Genomic DNA, 5,874 nt, shown 5'->3' with positions numbered 1-5,874 from the left:
TGTTAGAAATATGACAACATAAGACAGTACAACCTTAAAAGTCCACAGTCCTTAAAAAACCCAAACACTTAAAAGTCCGTAGTCTCTTTTAAAAGCCTCTTAACTGCAGGCGCCTGTATAATTCAAAATAAGAACTGTCTTATTTCAAGAGGGAAGAATCGGGCACACCTAAGCAAAACCAAAGTCCAGCGAAGTAACTCAAGGCTGGACATCTGGGATTCACTCTTCTGAGCTCCGAAGGGTTTCAGCAGCTCCATTTCTCTGACTCTGCCATCCACAGCACACAGAATTTGTCTCGCAGACCCAGGCTCACAAAACCAAAGTCCAGCGAAGTAGCTCAAGGCTGGACATCTGGGATTCACTCTTCTGAGCTCCAAAGGGTTTCAGCAGCTCCATTTCTCTGACTCTGCCATCCACAGCACACAGAGTTTGTCTGGCAGACCCAGGCTCGCTCCGTTCCACACTTGCCACTGCCCTTGGTGGTCATCCCATGGTCCTGGCATCTCCAAAAAGCTGGAGCCTCCACTAAAGCTAAGGCTGCACCTTCACTGGCCTCTCGGGGTGCAAAACCTCAGATTCTCTCCATGATTCCTTCGATCCTGGGGTTTTTACTACAACTGATGCTGCACTTTCACCAAAGGGCTTTCCTGATATCTCAGGGTGCTAAGCCTCAGCTGCTCTCTGTGACCCCTTCACACTTTCAACACCAGAACCATGCATGTGACTCTCACATATTACCAAGTCCTGCCTCCAGCTTGAGATGGAGGCTCAGGTCCCCTCTGGACCACAGCTTCTGTGTGCTGACCATGAGGAAATACTTCCCAGAAGATTTCACCACAGTGATGCTGGTCTCTTGTGACCCACAGCTGATTTTTTCAGCCCCAACTAACCAGCATCAATTGTCCCAGCAAAGCAAAGGCTTTACTTCAGTGGTTGTGGTCTCTTCTTAATCACAGCTGATTCTTCAGCCCCAGCAGACCAGAACCCACAGATTCTCAATTCAAGATATCACACAAACAGCCCTGATAGTCTCTGCTTCCCTTTGATGCTTCACCAGCCAGGCCTCCATTGTTCACAACTCTTTCAGCATAACTGAAAAAAAGCTCCATAGCAACAAACTCTAAGCACTCAATGGTTTTTCTAGCCCAAAGTTCCAAATACTTCCACAATTCTCCCCAAAACACCAAGATCAGGTCCGTTACCGCAATACCCCACGATCCTGGTACCATTTTCTATTCTAGTTTGTTTCTCCATTGCTGTGAAAAGACACGCTGACCAATACCAACTTGGGGAGGAAAGGGTTTATTCAGCTTATATCTCCCAGGTCACAGTTCGTCAGGGAGCCCAAGGTAGGAAGTCAGGGAAGGAACCTGGAGTCAGGAGCTAGAGCACAGGCCATGGAGGATACTGCATACTGGCTTGCCCCCTTGGCCCATGCTCAACTTGCTTTCTTATACAATACAGAACAATCTGCCCACAGTGGGATGGGCCTTCCCACATCACTCAAAAACCAAGAAAATCCCCACAGACATGGCCATAGGCCATTCCAACAGAGGCAATTCTCCAATCAAGGGTCCCTCTACCCAGGTGTGTCAAGTTATCCAGCAGTTATTTTCTTATTCCTATAAGAGATATTCCTTCCTCCAAGGTCATTTCCTTGGGCAGCTGCTTTCTTAGGGTTTACAATGTTTTGCGTGTGTGTGTGTGTATGTGTGTGTGTGTGTGTGTGTGTGTGTGTGTATCTGTGTCTGTGTGTCTGTGTCTGTATGTGTCTCTCACAACATAGGCATAATCTTTGAAATCTAGATTCAAGACTTCATTTGTATCTTGCCTAACTTTCTGTCTGCTGCATAGCTTCACCTTGGAGGAACGCTGGTTCCTCTATGTAAATATTCACAATGGCATTTCCTCTTAAATTCAGGTTCAAATCACTCTTTCCTCAAACATCCTGCTATCATTTTGGGGTCTTCGTTCATCAACCCTCACTGTTGGGATTGCTGTCTATTTCATATCCTTCATCTCTATGAGGTCTTACCATTCTCTTCTCATCCCTCCATCTCCCTTTGTATATGGCGCCTCATGGCTTCCCTCGGCCCTGCAGTGAGGTCAGGTTGCTGTGGCAAAGCTCATAGGACATGATCACTTCCCATTTTGGTATTCTGGCATGCCAGATGTTCCCATACCTAGCCCTAGAGACCTTGTTTTATCATGTTTTCTTACACATGTTCCATAGACTTGCTGAGGTTGACCTTCATGCTGTATGAACATGGGCTTTTCTGTCACTGTAAGGCAACTAATTTAATATTTTCTCAGTCTTGAATGAGCTTGGCAAGTCTGTCTACTTATCAAAATAAATCTATCAATCTAGACCCATTCTGGATAGTAGCTATTTGTGACCACTTCTTGATGACTGTCTTTCCTGAAACTCAACAAGATACTGCTTCTTCACTGTGTGATACTCCCTCAACCCTAATTGTATGGGACCTTCTCAGGGAAATCTTTGGTCCTCAAGTTCAGGTTAGGTGAGCATTTCCTCTATGCCACAGCAATGTTGTAGGAGAAAATATTCACTTTTCTGGGGCTTCCTCTTTCCATAGATGACATCACCGAGTGAGAAACTCATGTATTTTCTCTCCATGTCCCACTCACTGCTTCTCGTGCATAGAAGAGTGCAGTATGTAACTCATCGTTTGGGAGAAGAGGCTACTCAGGTTTGCCTTGGCCTTTTTATCATCTGTTTTTTCCATTGTTCCTCTATCCTTCGGGCTTGACTGCAAGAAATGTGCATTTTTGTCTGCTCCTTATGGAGTTGAAGAGTTTGTCTTTTTGAGCAAGCTTTTTTGAAGAAGTTCAATTCTGGGCTGAAATGTAGTTAGACCTCTCAGTGACATACTGAGTGTCACATCATCCAATCTCTTTTTTTTTTTATCTTTTTGAGACAGTCTCCTTGTAGCCCCAGCTGTCCTGGAACTCACTATGTTACCAGGCTGGCCTTGAACTCACAGAGATCTGCCTGCCTCTGCCTCCTAAGTGCTGGGATTAAAGGCGTGTGCCACCACGCCCAGCCCAATCTCATTTTTAATATCAGTAGAGCTGACATATTGCTCACTAGGCCTCTCTCTCTCTCTCTCTTGCTTCTCTGACACAGAACTTGACAAAGAGGAAAAGCAGTACCTCTTGTCTCCGTCCTTATGGTTCTCAATATGGCGAATGTTAGTGTCTTTCTTGATTCCTTCTTTCCAGCCTAGAATGTGGGAACCACGCCTCTTCTCCTTTTTCACTCTCTAGTGGCCAGCACACTAATGAATGATGCACCCTACAATTACCTGTGATTCCTTATCACATGTTTGTTGACTATGTCATATAACCTGTACCTCAGAAGTTTGCTGCAGGTCAGTTATGACAACCTGCATCAACAATCTCTTGCAGTCGTCTCTCAGCCTTGAGTGGCTTATTTATGCTCTAGTAACACCGTAATTCTTCCAGGCTGGCACAGAGCTGATCAGTCGTAGAAAGCGCGGCCTCAAAGCTGGTGACAGTAGCTCCCTTCCCTTCCCTTGTTGCTTTGCTTTCAACCTTCTGGCCCAAGTCTGTCTCTTGTTATAACTTACAGAGCAAGGGTCCCATTCATCTCCCTTGCCATGAACAAGTTAACTGATATGGCTCTCAGAAAGTCAGTGATGTCTACAGAAAATTAAAAATACTTTTCTGTCTGAACACTTAGAATTTAGTTGTATGATTTTTAGCCAGATTTTATATCCCCTTTCCAGGGAATTTCCTCTCTATAAGAAGTAGGACAGATATCATAATATTTCATTAATTCAGCCTATTAGCAATTGCTTTGTTTATAGACAATTCGTCTCTTATGAACTGGCCTGGTATTTTGACACAGGAGGAAGCTATTAGTACGAACATGATATTCCTTTGTGGCCTTCAGAACTGCCACCATTGGTACAAGGAAGGAAAGCAATGTGATAATCCAGAAAATGACAAACATTCTCATCATGGAGTGGTCGTTTACTAGTCCTCAACATCTGGTGTATGCTCTTTATCTGTTAATTTTGTCCCACAAATCATTCCATAGATGCATGGCTTTATTGCCAGTCATGTATCATACTTTATGACTACATATCTCATCTGTAAAATTATGCTGATCTTGACTGGGTTTCTTCCATCCAGACTGGGCTCACAGAGGCATTTTCAGTCAGACAAGAAGTAGGCAGGTCTGCTGATTTGGATTGACAGTGGATGACTGATCTCACATGTGTGAAGGAAGATTGGTCCAGGATGACACTGTTACTATTCAGCTCTGACTAGGATTTTGTTCTCCATTATGCTAGTCCAGGATCAGTCTCATGAAGTCAGAAGGATTCAACTTCCAAGCCAACCAAACCATGCAAGAGGAAAAGAAGAGACTTTCAGAGCTTCCCAAGCCTTGATTTCTGTGTGTTTGCTACTGTTCTGATGATTAAAGCAAAATACTTCTGCATTCAAAGCTAGAGGGAAAGGGCTACAACTTACAAAATAAATTAAGTAGGGACATCAGTGCAACCCACTTGCCACTTAATCCACTGTTTTTTGGCTTGGCGTGCCTTGTAAGAAGATAAATGGAAAGCCCTTCCCAATTTAATCCTTTTTGAAAATAATACCATCATCATTACCACCAGCAATAAATAGTCTTCATGGAGTACTAAGCACCGTAGTTAAACTGTGAATAAGTGTTCATATTTAATCCACATAGCTGCCCTAGAAAGTAGACAGTAGTATTCGTCAAGCCCGAGTGCTTCAATTCCAAACCCTATAGGCTTAATATCAGGCCACTTTTCCTGTAAGAGTGATTTGAAGTTATGTCTCCTGTCACAACACATATCATGATGACAGCCTCTTGTCATTCAGTGTTCTTATCTCCCAGTAAAAAGTCTTTGTTGAAGAGTTTATGCATCAAATTCTTCCCTGTAGCACACATTATTTGAATGGCCGAAGGGTGTGTGAATATTCAAGTATGTGTGAAATTGGGAGGTGCAATGGCTCACAAGTCATTTTGTGCCAAGTCCTTAGGCCTTTGGAATCTAGCTGCCTCCTCTCAAATTGTTGCTAGGCAACAGCAATGGAACATCTCTCAGCTCTGCACCCCGTCTTTCTACCCCTGTTTTCATCAAGGTACCAAACCCTGTGAGGAAACCTGTGCAATTCATTGTGGTTCAAAGCTCCCTTCATTTAGTGGTAGGTGAGAACGAGGAAGGACACTGGGTGCAAGGGATGCCTGGTGTGTACTTAAAGCCTGACTTACGATGTGCTTTGTACAATATCCTCTTCAACAGAATTCTTCAAGTAAAGCATTCTTATACACAATGCAAGTTTCATCCGCCTATTAAATAAATCTCTGAAAGCACCAAGACAGTCCAGGAAAATAGTCTTCAGATTTCTGTGATCTTATCAACACTGAACAGTGTAGGATATAACATAGCTCTTTTTGGAAGTCGCCTTTGTCTGCTCAGTTCATTTTCCATTATATGTTCCAAGGCCCCTCGGAGTGCCCAGAGTTACAGTCTAAGCCAAGGACTGACAAAAATTTTCTGTAAAAGAACAGATGGCAAATATTTTAGGATTTTCAGGCCATATGGCCTGTGTTACAACTCTGCCGTTTTGCACAGAAGCAACCTTAGAAAATACATAAATGGATGTGCAGGGCTGTTTCCCCATAAAACTTTATTTACAAAGCAGATAACCGGCCACAATCAAGTCGCAGTTTTCTGACAGCGGATCAGGATGCCTGTGAGGAACTGGAGTGCCTTTCTTTGGAGAAGTCTGGTTTCTGAGCAGTGCGGTACAGGGGAATGTGACACAGAGTCCCAAATTACTCCTCCTCCTTGC

The sequence above is a fragment of the Nannospalax galili genome, unplaced genomic scaffold (assembly GCF_000622305.1).
Source record: "Nannospalax galili isolate Female #2095 unplaced genomic scaffold, S.galili_v1.0 scaffold380, whole genome shotgun sequence".
NCBI classification, from domain to species: Eukaryota; Metazoa; Chordata; class Mammalia; order Rodentia; family Spalacidae; genus Nannospalax; species Nannospalax galili.
This window is presented reverse-complemented; position numbering follows the sequence as displayed.